This window comes from Spermophilus citellus, assembly GCF_964194105.1.
Source record: "Spermophilus citellus genome assembly, chromosome: 5".
NCBI lineage: Eukaryota > Metazoa > Chordata > Mammalia > Rodentia > Sciuridae > Spermophilus > Spermophilus citellus.
The window spans coordinates 13,073,515-13,089,633 of record NC_138186.1 but is presented as its reverse complement, the minus strand read 5'-3'; the positions used below and the strand labels follow the sequence as shown (position 1 = coordinate 13,089,633).

Sequence of the window (16,119 nt, the reverse complement as noted above, 5' to 3'; positions counted from 1 at the left end):
CCCTCATATATAGCCATAATAATTTTTTACTGTTTTTTTCAGAAATATTAATATACATATGATGGTGTCATTCTTTAAAGTATGTACACATGTATGCAAAAAAGTGAATCATATAATATGTAGTGATCTGAACCTCTTTCTAGTTTAAAAATCTAGGCTCCTCATATTCCAGAAGGTTATCACCCAAATCCCTGAAGACTCGAGCTTCACTTGAAGGTGCAGGCCACACAAGTAGGGAGCGAACGCTGACTTGGGGGCTTTTTCCGTAGGCTGCTTCTCGGTGTGTGCCAGCTCTGGGGTGTTCTGTGAGTCCTGAGGCCTGGCCTTCTGTGGTGAGGGCTCGAGGGTACCAGGCCTTCAGTGGGCCAGCCTGCCCGGCAGGACCTGCGGTCTTCAGGGCCGACACCTGTGGTTTCGCTGTGGCCTGGCCGCTTCCTCTGGCCTCTCTCCCTTGGGTTCCTTGGGGTCTGACCATCCGCACGTGCTGCGTGGATGGCACCCAGGAGAGCCAGAGATTTGAGGGCTGTCTGCAGACATTCCTTTGGCGGAGCTCCTCTTTCCTGGGATTTCTCCCTTCAGTTCCCAGACTCCAGCTCTGTCTCCTCAGCCCTGGAACCTCTGCCGCCAGCTGAGTGGGAGTCTCCAGGGACTGGCATCGCCCTTAGGGAAGGCCATTTAACGTGGTCTCACCTTCTTTGCTTCTCCTCCTCCGAAGGGTCAAGGCATCGCTTTCTGCAGCTTTCAGTCATTTGGCATGTTCACATTTTTGTGGAGTTTACTGTTAGTGGTAGGAGTGTCTGTGCCACAGTAAGTCATTATGCCACTAGCGAAGCCTGGTGTTAAATGAGCAGATGCTAAATTCTTAGGAAGCCATCGCAGTCCAGGTTTCATAATGACGACAGCCCTCTGTGAGACTCTGGCAGGTGGAAAGTACGGCAGTCCTTTTGGTACCTGGCCGTCCTCCCTAGGCTGGAGGTGACTGTAGGTCGCTGTGGGAGATCCCACACCCCGCTGCTAGAGCAGCAGCACAGGGGAGGAGCGGGCTGTGCGCTGAGCCTGTTCCGCGGCTCTCGTCTTGGACATGGTGGAAGCTGTCACTGCGCCTGACACATTATGAGTGCTCACGTGTTGTCGTGTTTTATTGGATGAGTGCATTTCCATCGCTGGGAGCCTGGTTCTGGAGGGGGACGCGCTGCCCCCCTGCACTGTTGAGCCAGAGCCGTGCCCGTTGGAGGTTCTCGGGATGGCGTGATCTGCGCCATGCCTGCACCGGGAGGTCAGGAGTATTTTCTTCTGTACCCCCTTCCACTCCTAAAGAATTGTTGACATAATCAGACTGGTAAACTAAGAAAAGGGACAGGTTGTTTATGTCTGTTACCTATTTTTCCCTTCTTGTTTTTTTAATATTTTTATTAGATTTTGATGCACCTGTATTTTATTTACTTATTTATATGCAGTGCTGAGAATCGAACCCAGTTCCTCATGCGTGCTAGGCAAGTGCTCTACAGCTGAGTCACAACCCCAGCCCTTCCTTTCTTTTTTCATGTGGTGAAATAATAATAATTTGTGCTAGCAAGAGATGTATTGTTTGGGGAGAAATTTGACAACTAAAAAAATGAAAATGAGCAAAAAAATTAATGTGCAGTAGCACCTGGAAAATGCACCTTGAAACGTCCATTCAAAACACAAAAGAACGACAGTTCAGATCTGCATCAGAGGTTCTTGACCAGAGTGTAGGGTCTCCATAGATTGCTGCTGTGGTCCCTGACGTCAAATGCAGGTGTGTGTGTTGGAGGGAGGAAGGGAGACTGTGCCTCCCTCAGGGTCGAGAGAAGACACTAGCAGCAGTGATTTGTGTATCCTCTTGTGCACACCCGTGTATGTGCACACATGCATTTGTGTATTTTGACACAAATGGGAGTGTACCATATACATTTTTCTGCTCCTTACATTTTGCTTTTTGTCTTTTTTTTTTTTTTTGAACTTGTATCTTGGAAAGATTTCTAATCTTCAAGGGTCTCAGTGTCTCTTCCCCTGACCTCATGCCACCAAAAAGAATTAAGAACATTGGTGTATTGTATTTCTAGAATTTTATTTATTTATTTATTTATTTATTTATTTATTTATTTATTTATTTATTTATTTTACCCTTTTAAGCCTTGGTGCATGCAAACCTGACTCCTAGTGGTGGTTCAGAAAGACTTCGCTTCCCGTGGGCTCGGTGTTTGGAAGGGCAGTGCCCTTCACTGCATGCCACTGCCTGTTGCCCACTGGCTGCTTAGCCTCGCCCCTCATTCTGGCGGGCTCTGTTGACTGCGTTGATCACAGCTCACCAGCGCTGTCACAGTGCTTGCTTAGTACTTAACTGTGGTAGTCTACTTAGAATTTCAAATTGGGTTCCTTTTGTTTCTTTTTTAAAGCTTTTGATTATGGAAGTCCTTACAGCATTACAAAATAGAGTCTAAGTAACTAACCTCTTCCTCCTCTGGTCTGGCTTCTCTGATCGACACCTCCGGGCCGCTTCTGTCTCTAGTGCTGGTTTTGAACCTCAGGTGCATCATTTCATTGCTACATTTTCCTTACGCAAGCTCCACGAGATCAGGAATAATCCCAATACCTTCATGAACCTCCCACCCCTCAAAAAGAACTTCTTAATATGGTCAGTGTCCTGTCAGTATTTAAATTTCTATTTGTCTTCAAATAGTTTTTTAACATTTTGTTAGAGGTAGGATAAAGAAACTGTGTATTTTATAAATTGATATATTATTAAAGTTTTTGATATTTATGAACACTTTCCAATTCTTTCCTTGTGTCTTTTATTAGAGAGACTGGATTAGGATATAGACTTTCACTGTTGGTCCATTTTTAAATGTTAACTGCATAAATATATCTTATTAAGAATTATTACTAGTTGCTTTCAAGTTTTTAGATACTCTTAGGTATCACAAATTAGATTTAGACACATGTGATGCCCAGCATATCTCTGTTTATGGCTTTGACTTGTATGGGTCACTAGTCAAACATGTTTGTAAATTCAAAATAGATGATGCTCTTTGAAATAAAAATTCACAAGAAGAAATAATTAGAAATATGACAAAATTACTTTAAAGACAACTCTGAGAGATGCTTTGTTTCCACCACTGTAGCAGAATACCTAGGATGATGGGACGTTTGTCAAGAATGAAACTGATTTTCCAGTTTGGAGGCTGGGAAGTCCTCACCAAGGTACTGACATTGGTTGAGGGCCTTTTTGCTTTATGGCAACATGGCAAAAGTTTGAAGAGCAAGAGTTTGGGGACAGCCTGTCTCCCTCAGGCGGAAGAGCAGAACAGAGCAAACCCCCTTGTGTAGGACCTTGTCCTAACAGCATTCGTTAATGCAGTGGGTCCCTCATGACCTAAACTCCGCCCATTAGGCTTCACCTCTCAGTGTTCTTCCACTGGGGTTTACGTTTTCAACACACAGATTTCGGAGGGGACAAAAGTCCAGCCATAGTAGATGCTCATACCAGTGCAGTAGATAATAAACGTATTGTGTCTGCTAAAGTTGTGGTAGCGACTCAAGGAAGAAAATACCTTGTTTTTTTAATTAGAATGTAATCAATTGAGTGGTGTCATAGGGAGAGAGCCTTCTGAGCATCTCTCTGATGTGAACATGGAGGACCATAGAGGTGGTGTATCAACAGGGAGGCCAGGGCTGGAATGCCTTAAGCTACAATATTCAGAGCCCCAGGAGGAGCCCAGAAGTTTCTCTTACTGACATCAAGTTTTCTTCCTGTGTGAGTTTTCTGAAACATTGTTACATGCAGTTGAGTTCCAATTACAAATAGATCATGTATCAAAATTCACTTTCAAATCAGTGATTTGGCATTGGAGCACATAACCCTTGGAAGTAAAGTGTTCTGTTTGATTAGATTCCAGTCTGCACCACAAAAGGTATTTAATTTTCAGGGTCCCTGGCTTTAGTAACTGGTAACATGGGGTTCCCCTGCTGAGGTCATGTCTGGTGACAGTGCCATTGTGTGAGACAGGGGCAGCTTGTTCACTGTTACAGCTCTTGTGACCCGGAGCCTGGGCAGATGCTCGGAAGTGCCTGCTCACATCCCCTTTCCTGGGACGGCACAGGGAAGCAGAGCTCCTGAAGGCGTCAGCTCTGCGCATGTGCCAGAGTGAGAGAGGGCAGAGGGCCTGGCACAGTGGCCATGGGCCCAGTGGTGGCTGGCTGGGAAGGTCCTCTTAGCTGTCCTCTTAGCTTAGTGAGTCTGTAATAGAAAACTGAAACCTCTGGCACTTTATTCCGCTGGAGTCCTGGGAGCGATGGGTGGCTTCCCTGTCCACTTCTTCCTGCCCCTAAGCAGCCCTCTGCGTGCTGCCCACCAGGGTGGGGGTGGGCAGCTGTTTCCACCTGCTTTTCTTCTCTCACATTTCTGATCTTCATCACCCTCTGCTCTTTACTTCTTAGAGACTTTGGATTTGTTCATGTAGTGATGGGAGGTAAGGGAAATTGATGGGGTGCTGTGGGGGTGCAGGGCTGTGTCTTGCTTGCTGTTGTGTCCCCCACAGAGAATTGCCGATTCTGAAAAGGATTACAAAAGAAAGAGACATTGTTGAGCTAAAAAGGTGGAGAAGAGTTGCACATATGTCAAGTTTATGGGTGGTTGCTGTAAACATTAAGCTTCCGGCCTGACAGCCATGCCCTTCTTCCCACTGTCGGTAGAGCAGGGTGTGAAGACATTTGCGGAGCGGGGACTTGGCTGGAGAGCACAGCCACTGACTGAGTTCAGAGCTGGTCTGTGTGTGAGGACTCGCCAGTGTGGTGTCTGTGGTACTCGGTCTGCGTTATCAGACCTGGGACCCCGTTCGCTGTTTCTCTTGCTTGGATCCTCTGCCCCATGCTGTGGCCCCGGCGCCAGTGGACAAACCTAAACTTAGAGTAGATCTTGTTCCAGCAGAACCAGAAAACTGAAATACCCAAGTAAGATTTACCCCAGCGTGTAGCAGAGCCGGCTGATTTAAGACTTTTTTCTTGCATTTTATACATTCCTGTCCTGTGGGGAGTGAGTGACTGGGGCTCTGGGGGGACGGGGCAGGGTATTCCTAGCCCAGCAGAGAAGCCCGACTGTGACCACTCAGCCAGAGCTCACCATGCATAGTGCCTATATTTCCTGCCCCCCCCACCCCAGGTAACAGAATCTTATGTTGTTGTTGATGAGAGGACCTTTTAATATTTATTAGAGGATTTGCTGGTTGGGGGTTGGGTAGATGGCCAGCCTGAGAAGCTGGCACACACACGGTGAGGGGGTTTTATTCTCTGAGGTCCACACTTCCTGGATCTCTCCAGCCGTATCTGGACGTCTACATCCTTGGCCCAGAATTCAGGTGTGTGCTTGGGTGTCCGTGAGCGGGTCAGTGTACAGGGGCACCGCATGTGGATGTGGCCTGAGTTCAGTGGACCCAGGCCGTAGCCTCTCAGGGTAGGAACGCTCTGTCTTCCTACTCCTTCCTCTCCCAGCGTAGTTACCATGACTACCTCCTTCCATTCACTGCATCGTGATTGGGAGAGGAAACCAGTCTTGTCCTACTCTAATATTATGTCCAATGCCCAGAGGGCAAAGTGTTTTGTTGTGATTATTAAAAAACTATATTAGAAACATGTATTGGAAAGCATCTGTTTTCAGCTCCTGTACACAGTAGTTCATTATGTTCAAATAGTTTTTGTATTTTCAGACATTGAATTTTCAGCTAGAAAATTACTTTCTGGCTTAAAGCTGACGTTAGTTATAATCATTAGCTCCATTTTTTGGCACAATAATTATTAAGAATATATGCATTGGTTTTGCATTTTAGAAGTGTAATTTATTTGGCCATCCTTACCATGAAGTGTGCATTGCATTGAACTTTCCCTCCCTTACCTTCCTTAGCATCCACTGACATCAGCAGCAGCTCTGATAAGGCAGACCGATGATGTTGCTGTGGCTGCCCCTGGCGCTTGATAAAATGTGGCTTCGAGAGCTGGCTGATAAGACTTTTTTCCTTGCATTTTATATAATTTTGAATCTTGACCTGATAAAATCTGTAATTTAGAGAACATTGCTTCTGAAGGTTGGCTGCATGTTGGAATCACCTGGGAAACTTTTTAAAATGCTGATTTAATTGGTATGGGATGTGGCATCAGTGTCAGGATTTTTAGCCAGCTCTCGTACTCAGTGACCAAATGTGCAGCACGTTTTGGTTCTGCCCGCTTAGGGCTGTCTGGAGGGTTGCCAAGCCCAGAGCTGGAGTAGTAGGACCTGAGACGTCTGCCCTGGGCTGAGTTGCTTGGCGGCTGTTTAGGGTGCTTTCTGACGTTGAGTTGAGTTTGCCTCCCTCAGAGCTTCTGGGGGCCCTAAAGCAACATGCGGTTCAGGGAAGAAGACTCTGGGAAGTCACTTACGCTTTTTTACGGAGGAAATGAGGGCTCCCCCAACAGCCAGCTGTCTTCACAGGGTCCTCCCGGTGGCGCCTCACTGGAGCCTCGCCCCCTGTTCAGGTGCAGTGAGAGGAGCCCAGCTCCACAGATGAGGCTGACTGGGGCTTCCGAGTGAGCCGGGGCTGCTGTCTGTGTATGGATAATTGTCTGCGTTACTGAGGGACAGGAAGTCGGGTGAAAGCCTCAGGAGAGGTTCACTGTACCGCGCTGTGTGTGTGTCTGGTACATCTTACTGTTTTCAGGGCTGATGTCCAGGGGTTCTCTGTAAATAAGCAGCTTTGCATTCTGAAAGCATAATGGAGCTCGTGTCTGCTTTCTCTTTGAACTATTTCAGGTTTTCTCAGGATCATGATGGAAACATGATTTGTGAACAGTGTAGCTGATCTCTTCAGCAGCCGGCCATGAAAGTGCAACATTGCACGGTTTAGACTTCAGCCCAACGTGCTGTGTTCCTAATCGCTGTGCTGGGACAGGCTTTGTTCATGTCCAGTTCAGCTCTGCTCCACCCTGCTTTACCCATCGCCACTCTGGGTCTTTTGAAAACACTTGAGCCCTTTGCTAGAAATTGATCATCCCTTCCAGCCCCCTAGATCTCTGGGGCCTGCAGAGGCTGCCAGGCCCCTCCTGCTCAGCCACCAGCTCTGGGACCCACATCTCCTTTGTCCCTCCCTTCCTAGCTGTCCTGTGTATTTGTTCAGTCACATGAACTACTCTCCAACAGCTTCATCTCACTGATGTCCTTCCTCCAGGAAAAACCCAAACCTCACAGCCTTTCTCCCTTGCCTCCTCCAGGTTGCTGAGCATTATTGGAATAAGTGACACTGTTGTGCAGGTTGGGGCCACCAAAACTTCACAGATTTTATGTTCAGAGGCCCCCCCGTGCTGGTCCCAGTGCTCTTACTTGTCTCAGCATGGACCGCTGCCTCTGTGTTCTGTCTGCAGTGCTCCTTTTCTTCCGTGGACACCCACTCTCCTCTCAGCACAGCCAGCCCCCCATCCTGCCTTCCCTAGCAGGCTTCCCCCGCCCGTCCCTGGCCCCAGAACAGCTGGGGACACTCCCTCATGAAGCAGCCCTCTGCTGGACTCTTGCTGCCGTCCTCTGCCTTCTCCTCTCCTCGGTGTCTCCCCTGGGGCCTGTGAACGTCACGGGCGACAGGACACACCAAGCAGTCTTCCCTCCAGCCCTGTGTTCCCTCTGCCGCCACTTTACTCTCCAGCTCAGTGCTTTGAAAGATGTTTGCTTTACTCTCTTTTCTTCCCTACTGTTAGTCCCTGGCTTCCTTGGCTGCTGCCCTGCAACCTCCCCAGGCCCCCACTTGCTTTTGAAAGCATCCCCAGTGGCCTCTTCAGTGGTGAATCTTTTGGTCCTGCTTATTTGCATCGTCTACTGATTAGACATTGAAATCCTCTTTGGGCCCAAATCCTTTCTGGCTCTCCAATTTTTCCTGGCCATTCCTATTTTTCCTGTCTCCCCCCCCCCACCCCTTAGCATGTTGGGGCTGCCTCCCATTTCGCCAGCAATTATTGGCTGAAGAGCGGGCTGTCAAAGCTTTTAAAATTAATGCAGGCTGGTACACGGTTCTTGTAGTGACCGATTCAGTAGGTATTCTAGAATCCTACACTGTAATGGTTCTGTAATAGTCTACACAAGGAGGCACCATATTTAACCATTTCCTAAATATTTGTATGTCCAACAAATATTCACTGAGTACTTTTTATGTACCAGGTGCTGCTGGTCAGTTTTTCTCCCATCGTGAAACACATTGTGGTGAATACTGCTTGTTCCTCTCCTTTCATTGCTTCAGTATAAGTTTCTAAAAGGTGAATTACTAGTAGAGAGTAGAGGTGGTTTTCAAAGATCTTAATGCCTTTAGTCAGATCATTTCAGAGAAGAGTCAAAAGGTTGCTTCCACCAACTCTCTGGCTTGGATTTTACTGCCAGTGATGTGAGAATAAGGTTCCCAATTCTTTGCCTTGGGACCTGCTTCCTCCAGGTTATGTATCCAAACACTTTGAGTTCCTAACAGACTCTGTTTCCTGCCTCTGAATTTCTTTTCTTTTTTTTATTTGTTATTTCTAGTTGTACATAACAGTAGAATCTATTTTAACATATCGCACATATAAAGAGTATAACTTCCCATTCTTCTGGGTGTACATGATGCGGGATTACATTAGTCTTGTAATCATATATGCACATAGGAAAATAATATCCCATTCATTCTACTATCTTTCCTATTCCCATTTCCTCTCCCTTCCCTTCATTCCCCTTTGTCTAATCCAAAAATACTTCTTTCCCCCACCCCCTTATTGTGAGTTAGCATCCACATGTCAGGGAGACTCTTTGGCCTTTGATTTTTTGGGGGATTGGCTTATTTCACTTAGCATGATATTCTCTATTTCCATCATTTACCAGCAAATACCATAATTTCATTCTTTGTAGCTGAGTAACATTTCATTGTGTTTATATGCACCACATTTTTTTTTTATCTTTTCATCTGTTGAAAGACACCTAGGCTGGTTCCATAGTTTAGCTATTGCAAGTTGAGCTGCTGTGAACATTGATGTGGCTGTGTCACTATAGTATGCTGATTTTAAGTCCTTTGAGTCTAGACCTCGGAGTGGGATAGCTGGGTCAAATGGTGGTTCCATTCCAAGTTTTCTGAGGAATCTTCATACTGCTTTCCAGAGTGATTGCACCCATTTGCAATCCAACCAGCAATGTACCTTTTCCCCTGACATTCTCACCAGCACTTTTTGTTACTTGTATTCTTGGTAATTGCCATTCTGACTGGAGTGAGATGAACTCTCAATGTAGATTTAATTTGCATTTCTTGAACTGCTACAGATGGTGAATTTTTTTCCTATATTTGTTGACCCCTTATATTTCTTCTTCTGTGAAGTGCCTATTCAGTTATTTGCTTATTTACTAATTGGGTTATTTATTTATTTATTTTGGTGTGAAGTTATTTGAGTTCTTTATATATCCTGGAGATTAATGCTCTGAGGTGCATGCAGGTGGCAAAGACTTTCTCCCATTCTGTTGGCTTTCTTTTCACATTCTTGATTGTTTCCCTTGCTGTGAAGAAGCTTGTTGGTTGGATTCCATCCCATTTGTTGATTCTTGATTTTACTTATTGCACTTAGGAGTCTTGTTGAGGAAGTCAGGTCCTAAGCCGACATGGTGGAGATTTGGCCTCCTTTTTTTCCTATTAGGCGCAGTGTCTCTGTTCTCATGCCTGAGTCTTTGATCTACTTTAGAATTGAGTTGTGTGCATTTTGCTACAGATGGATTTCTGGTTTTCTCAGCACCATTTGTTGAAGAGGCTGTCATTTCTTCATTGTATGTTTTTCTGCCTCTGCATTTCTGATCCTAATGTTCCTCCTCCTGAATGCTTGTCACCTTGAAGATGGAGTCACAGTTGACCACACAGGTGAGGTTTGCTGTTACTTCTGAGGTCATGGACCCAGGACTGCTCACCTGCAGGTGTCTTTAGGGCTGCCCCTGGGGCCTTTTTTATATATATATTTTATATATTTTGAACTGAATCAATCATGGGTCACAGGTAAATCCTTTATCTCCAGTGCTTGGTAACAAGAAATGTTTCAGATACTGGAGTTTTTTTTTTAATTTAAAAATATTTATATCAAATTTATAGGTTGATCATCCCTAAACTGAAAATCTAAAACTCAAAATTTAATTTTTGATCACCGAAGTTTGAGATTTTAGGGTGTTTTACATGTTCAAACCAGGGATGCTCAACCTGTGGTATTCTTATGTTTTAGAAATTATCCTGTAGTTTTTCATATGATCTGGAAATGTGGAATTTAGGATACGTAGCCAACATTTTTAAAAGATTTTGAGTTTAAGTAATATTTCCTTTTTATATTGATAGGTATTCAATAAATGTTTTTTAGTAATTATAGAAAATACAAATGGTGAGATGAAAGTATCTAGTAATGTCCTGCCCTCCGATATGCCTTTATGTTATGGCCTTTTCTCTCAGATCTCTGAGCATGTATCGTGTGTGTGTGTGTGTGTGTGTGTGTGTGTGTGTGTGTGTGTCTCCCCATCTGTACATCAGTACACATTTGTCTCTGTGGCACAACATGTTCAGAATTATGCCCTTTCAAGTGTACTATGCCTTGAGCATTTTCCCCTCAATGAGTAATTTTAAAAAGCACTTAACGGTGGCTAAATAATACTGTATTGTGTGGGAGTATTTAATTATTTATTTTGCTGGTCCCTGGTTTTAATGTTTCCTTTATATTTTGTTATCAAAGATGCTGCAGTGAATATTGCAGTAGTAATTCGTTTATTAGATCATCTAGTGATGAAGGTATCCGTGCCCTCTGAATAAGATACAGTTCAGGGAAGGAAGGTGGAAGTGGAAGTAGAGTGGAAGAACACCAGGGTGGTCTAGGGCTCGGGAGTGGGTGAGGACGGGCTTCCCAGAGGAGCAGGGGGCAGGGAATGACAACATGGGATTAGTTCCTTCCTTTGTTTGGGATGTTGATTAGAATAATATTTGGCTAATATAATGAAGAATATTCGTTTCTATTCAACATTGAGATTTTGTCCTCTAAACACTAAAGATAGAAGTGATTTAATCAAGTACATTTGGGACATTTAAGTCACTCCCTTTCCCTATTGCTGTTAACAAATGTAATACAGGTTGAACATCTCTAATCCAGAAATCCAGAATGTGAAGCTTTTTAAGTGCAGACATGGTTCCACAGATGGACAATTCCACGTTTGGATCATATGACGAGTCTCGGTCATAATGGTTACACACTAAAAATGACCTTCAGCCTGTGTGTCACCATATGTGAAGCAAATGAATTTGGTGTTTAGAGGTGGGTCACATTCCCAAGGCATCTCATTATGTATATGAAAATATTCCAAAATCTGGAAGCATCTGAAATCCCAAACAGTTGTGGTTCCAAGCATTAGGACAGGGACTGTTCTACCTATAACTTGCTTCTGAATATTGAAACGTCTTTGCACTTTTATTCTAGACCCTACTTGCCCATGATTTCCTCAACTGTGAATATCTTCCATATAGATGGTTAGGTCCATGTTCATTGAGGCATGACTGTATTGCTGGTTTCCTGCCACCTGGGTCTCATTTGGACATCAGGGTCATGCCGTCTTCTGACAGTGATTCAGATCACCTTCCTGCATCCTGTGTTCTGGAACAATTGAGAAGATGTTTTATACTTTAGATGTGGAAGAATCCAGCAGTAAGACCTGTCTGGGCCTGGAACCTTGAAAAAAGCCACTTCTGTGTTACTTTGGTAATTTTCTCCATGTCATCCATGATGGTTTCCTGGACTAATTTGGGTAATTATGTTTGTTACCCATCACAGTGCCTACAGGGAGGGCGTGTTGGGGACGCCTGGAAATCTGAGGCTCATCTCCCACCCCACTCCCTCCAGCCTGCACACAGGACCTAGAGTGAGCGATGGATTGCTGAGACATGTCACCTCTAGGGAAGGCGAAGCCAAGACATGTGCTGGAACTGCTGCTTGCACTCTGTGCTCCGGGCTGTAGGTCTACAGGCCAGCAGTGCGCGCTGGAGCTAGGGGAGTTGGTCAGGGCATCGTTTTGTATTTTTAATAGGCAAGAGAGAGTAGGCTGTGGGTAAGTTTGTGTCCAAGTGACATGCACACATAATCTGTGTATGTGTGGGTAACAAGTTGGGATATAAAAATACATGTCTTGGTCATAGTGAAAAAACTCAATGCGTAGTACTCTAAATGTCAGTAAGTTACCTGTGTGGACCAATGAAGAGCATATAATAAATGACCATTTTCTCTGTAATTTTGGAGGTTGTTTTTAAAATACATCAAATTTACCAGGAGAATTATGAAACACAGGTTAAATATAAACAGGACTTTTTATAAAATTGATGGAAGCAAAAGCTTTTCATAATGGCTGTTAGACACTCTCTAATTGAAGATTGTGTTTACCTATTCAACTGGAGCTGTAGGTAAAAGCATTGTAGTAGATGCTTATTACACTTAATGCAAGAGATGTTAGAGTCAGTAGTTCAAATTTATATATCATTACTACCGAGGCAAAAAGGTAACTTAATTGAAAATTTGAAAAACAAAATCTAGTATTTTGAGTACAAATGTAAACTGAGGTCATTTTTTTTTTTTTAGAGAGAGAGAGATGAGAGAAAGACAGAGAGAGAATTTTTTAATATTTATTTTGTAGTTTTCGGCGGACACAACATCTTTGTTTGTATGTGGTGCTGAGGATCGAACCCGCGCCGCACGCATGCCAGGCGAGCGCGCTACCGCTTGAGCCACATCCCCAGCCCCAACTGAGGTCATTTTTGTAAGAATTTGTGTTAAAGTGCAAATAGATGGTGGGTCTCTCAATATACTGAAGAACAGAGCAGCTGTTCTCCCTTCCCCCCCGCTGCCCCACTTTTTTTTATTGGTGCATTATAGGTGTACATTAACAACTATTCTTTAAGTATTTCTTAAGTCATGAGGTTTTGTTGCTTTAAACCAAAATTGATTCTATTAATAAAAAGTTGTTTTGTTATGTAATATCAAATTATATGTGTATAAAGTCTTGAAAGCACAGTCATTACTGCTGTGATGTATAATATATACACATATATTATTTATGACTCTTCAGTTTAGAAGAACTGCTGGCATAGAAATAATAGTACTTTAGTAGTAAAACTACATTTTTCAATGTTTCTCAAGAACTATATATTTAAATTATATGATTTATTTATTTACAGTTTGGATGTCTACAATGTACTTTGTGTATTTTGTTTTATAAAATAGTTGTCCTTATTCTTTGGTTACTTGTGTTCATATACATTCCATTCATACCTTGGCATTTTTTTCTTTGAAATAAAACTGCTATTGAATACTGGATCCAATTTCTGCCTGGTTTTTGCACCGATTCTTTATTGACATATTTTAAACTGGTACATAAAACAAAAATTACATGTCAGTTGTAACATGTTATGCTTCCATACGTGTATGCACTGTGTAATATTTAAATCAGGCTAAACAGCAATCTCCTCAAACATTTATTATTTATTTATGCTAAAATCTCAAACTCCTTTCTTCTTTAATGTATCTGTTTCAGTGCAGGGATGGACTCCAGGGTCTCTCGCAGGCCAAGCACACACTGTACTGCTGAGTCCATTCCAGCCCTCAGTTTCTACATTTAATGTGTTTGGGCTTTTTCTAGGATTATTTCCAATTTCAGTTCATCATTTCAGGAGGAATAACTGCAGTGTGTGAATCAGAAATACTGTCCTGCTCCCGAAGGTTGTCTGTGCCCCTCTCCGCTTGCATTCCGAATCAGATAATTAGCAGGAAGCAAACAGGAGGTGCCATGAGGGATGCATTTATAAGAAAGAAAAATTAGGTATTTGTTTTAACCTTTGCTGGGATATAATGTCTCCTACTGCAAATGAGCTTTTCCTTCATTCTGCTGCTCCCACTCCGCCGTGTTTGGACCAGTGTGCAGTGGAGGAAAGTTTGATCAGCAGATTGGAGTTTTGTGAATTTCTGGCTTTTCTGGCAAGATGGAGAAAGAGGCAGGCAGACCGAGTTACCAGGCCCAGGTGGAGTGGGTGCCTTTGTTTAGAGTGGGTGCCACATGGGTGGCCAGTTGTAATGGGCTTAGCACTGGAGACCTGTCTGGGCTGGTGTGCGCAGAGGCAGAGGCTGATTATCTACATGGATGAAGGAATAATTTGAGAGCATGTATCTAAGCCATTATTTCATGGGCTATCTAAAATGTTAGGTAATTATTGGTACTGTGTTCACTTCAGTTCTTAGACCAGTGTATTAAATTTGGAATTGGTTACTGTTATCATCGAATAGGATTAACTGTATAAAATTCAAATTAGTTGTCATCAAAGTAGAACTTGGTCGTATTTACCAAATCCAGTTGTGCTCATAGCTTCTTCATCCATTCTTGTGATCATGGTTATTATGTTCCCCCTGCAGTGCTGGTGATGGACCCCGGCGCCTCATGCATGTTGGGCAGGCACCCCGCCACTGGCCACCTCTGCAGTTTCCTCCCCTCCCACTCTGGCGGAAGCCCTCCCAGTGCTCTTACAGCTTTAGGTTGCACCTGTCTTTCAAACCTGTTTGCATATACATCAGTGCTGGAATCCGTTTTATGTAGCATCTCTTTAATGCGGTGTTTTCCCTCACACTTGGTAGGCACTCTGAGTTATCTTCAAGGGACAGACGTTATTCTGTCATGCTACTCTTCAGCTCATCATTTCCTCTGTTTTTCCATCTGCGCTGTCTTCCATGTTTGTATTTACCATTGAGCTATCTGATTAGTCCTTTTTCTGTTTCTGTAATGTAATGCCTGACACTGGGTACTTGAAAGAAAAGAAGTTTAGTTAGCTCACGGTTTTGAAGTCTGAACATCCAAATAGCATGGTGCTGGCTCTGGCAAGGACCCTTTTAGCTGCATCACCTCATGGTGGATGGCACTGAGGTTGAATCGCGTGTAAGAGGGAGAGCCCCCTGCAAGGCAGGAAGTGAAAGGGCTGGGAAGGGCCAGTCCTGTTCATTTTTGTCAGCTCTCTGGCAAGAACAATCTCAGGGTCCCAGGAGAACTACCTTAATCCCTCCTGAGGGTAACGGACCTGTGGTACTCACTTTCCATGACTGCGACAGAATTCCCGAGAATAACAACTTAAGAAAGATTTCTTTTGGTTTGTGGTTTCAGAAGTTGCAGTCCTGCTCATCTGGCTTCCTGAGGGGCTTGGGCGCGGATGGGGACGCTTACTCATGGCACCCAGGAAGCAGGGGGAGGAAGACTGAGGAGGGGACTAGGGACAAGTGTCCTCTTCCAGGTCACACCCTAGTGAAGTCCTCCTCCGCGAGGCCTTAGCAACTCTGGTTTCCACCCCCTCTCACTAGTGCCTCCAGCGCAGATCCTCCCGGGTTGAGCCATTGATGTGTTCAGACCCTGTGGGATCCAGTCACTCCTCAAGTCCCCACCTCTGAACATTGCTGCATCGGGGACCAAGTCTTCAACATAGGAGTTTGAAAGGATTCATATGTATCCAAACTGCCACAGTCCCACAGTCCCCAGGGGCCCAAGGACCCTGACCCCTTTCCCCAGTGACCCTGCTCCCTAAAAAGTTCAGCACCTCTTAACACTGCCACTCTGAGGACCAGGCTTCCCGCGCGGGGCCCTGGGGACCCACTCAGACCACATCTGAACCACAGCACCACCTGTGAACTCGGCTTAGTCTCCTTTCTAACCTTGTTGTCCTTTACTATTTCTTTAAAAATATCCCTATTGGGCACTTCACATGTCAGGGAGATATTTTTTAGATACTTTTGTTAGGCAGCAAAGCACGTTCTACCTATTGTTGATTACTCCAAGGGCACTCCTTGTTCACATTATGAAAACATTAATAGGAAATTGTCCTCTTGACTAAGTAATTCTTAAAATTATAAATAGAGATTTAAAGTAGAATATGCCCAACAGTTTATGGACATTTATTTCATAAATAGATTCATTCAACAAATATATATTTTGTATCTGGCATTGCTTATAAGTGGTATGCTTTTTTTTTTTTTTTTACTGTATTCTTTATTTGCAGTGGTTAATTGATCTATAAAAGTGTATTTTTTTTTTTT

General features: G+C 43.9%; 1 protein-coding gene across 7 annotated transcripts in view; it reads left to right on the top strand.

Moving 5' to 3' along the window:
* HIVEP1 (HIVEP zinc finger 1) overlaps window positions 1-16,119 on the top strand; it is a 133,272-nt gene that overhangs the window by 53,236 nt on the left and 63,917 nt on the right. The window lies entirely within an intron of this gene.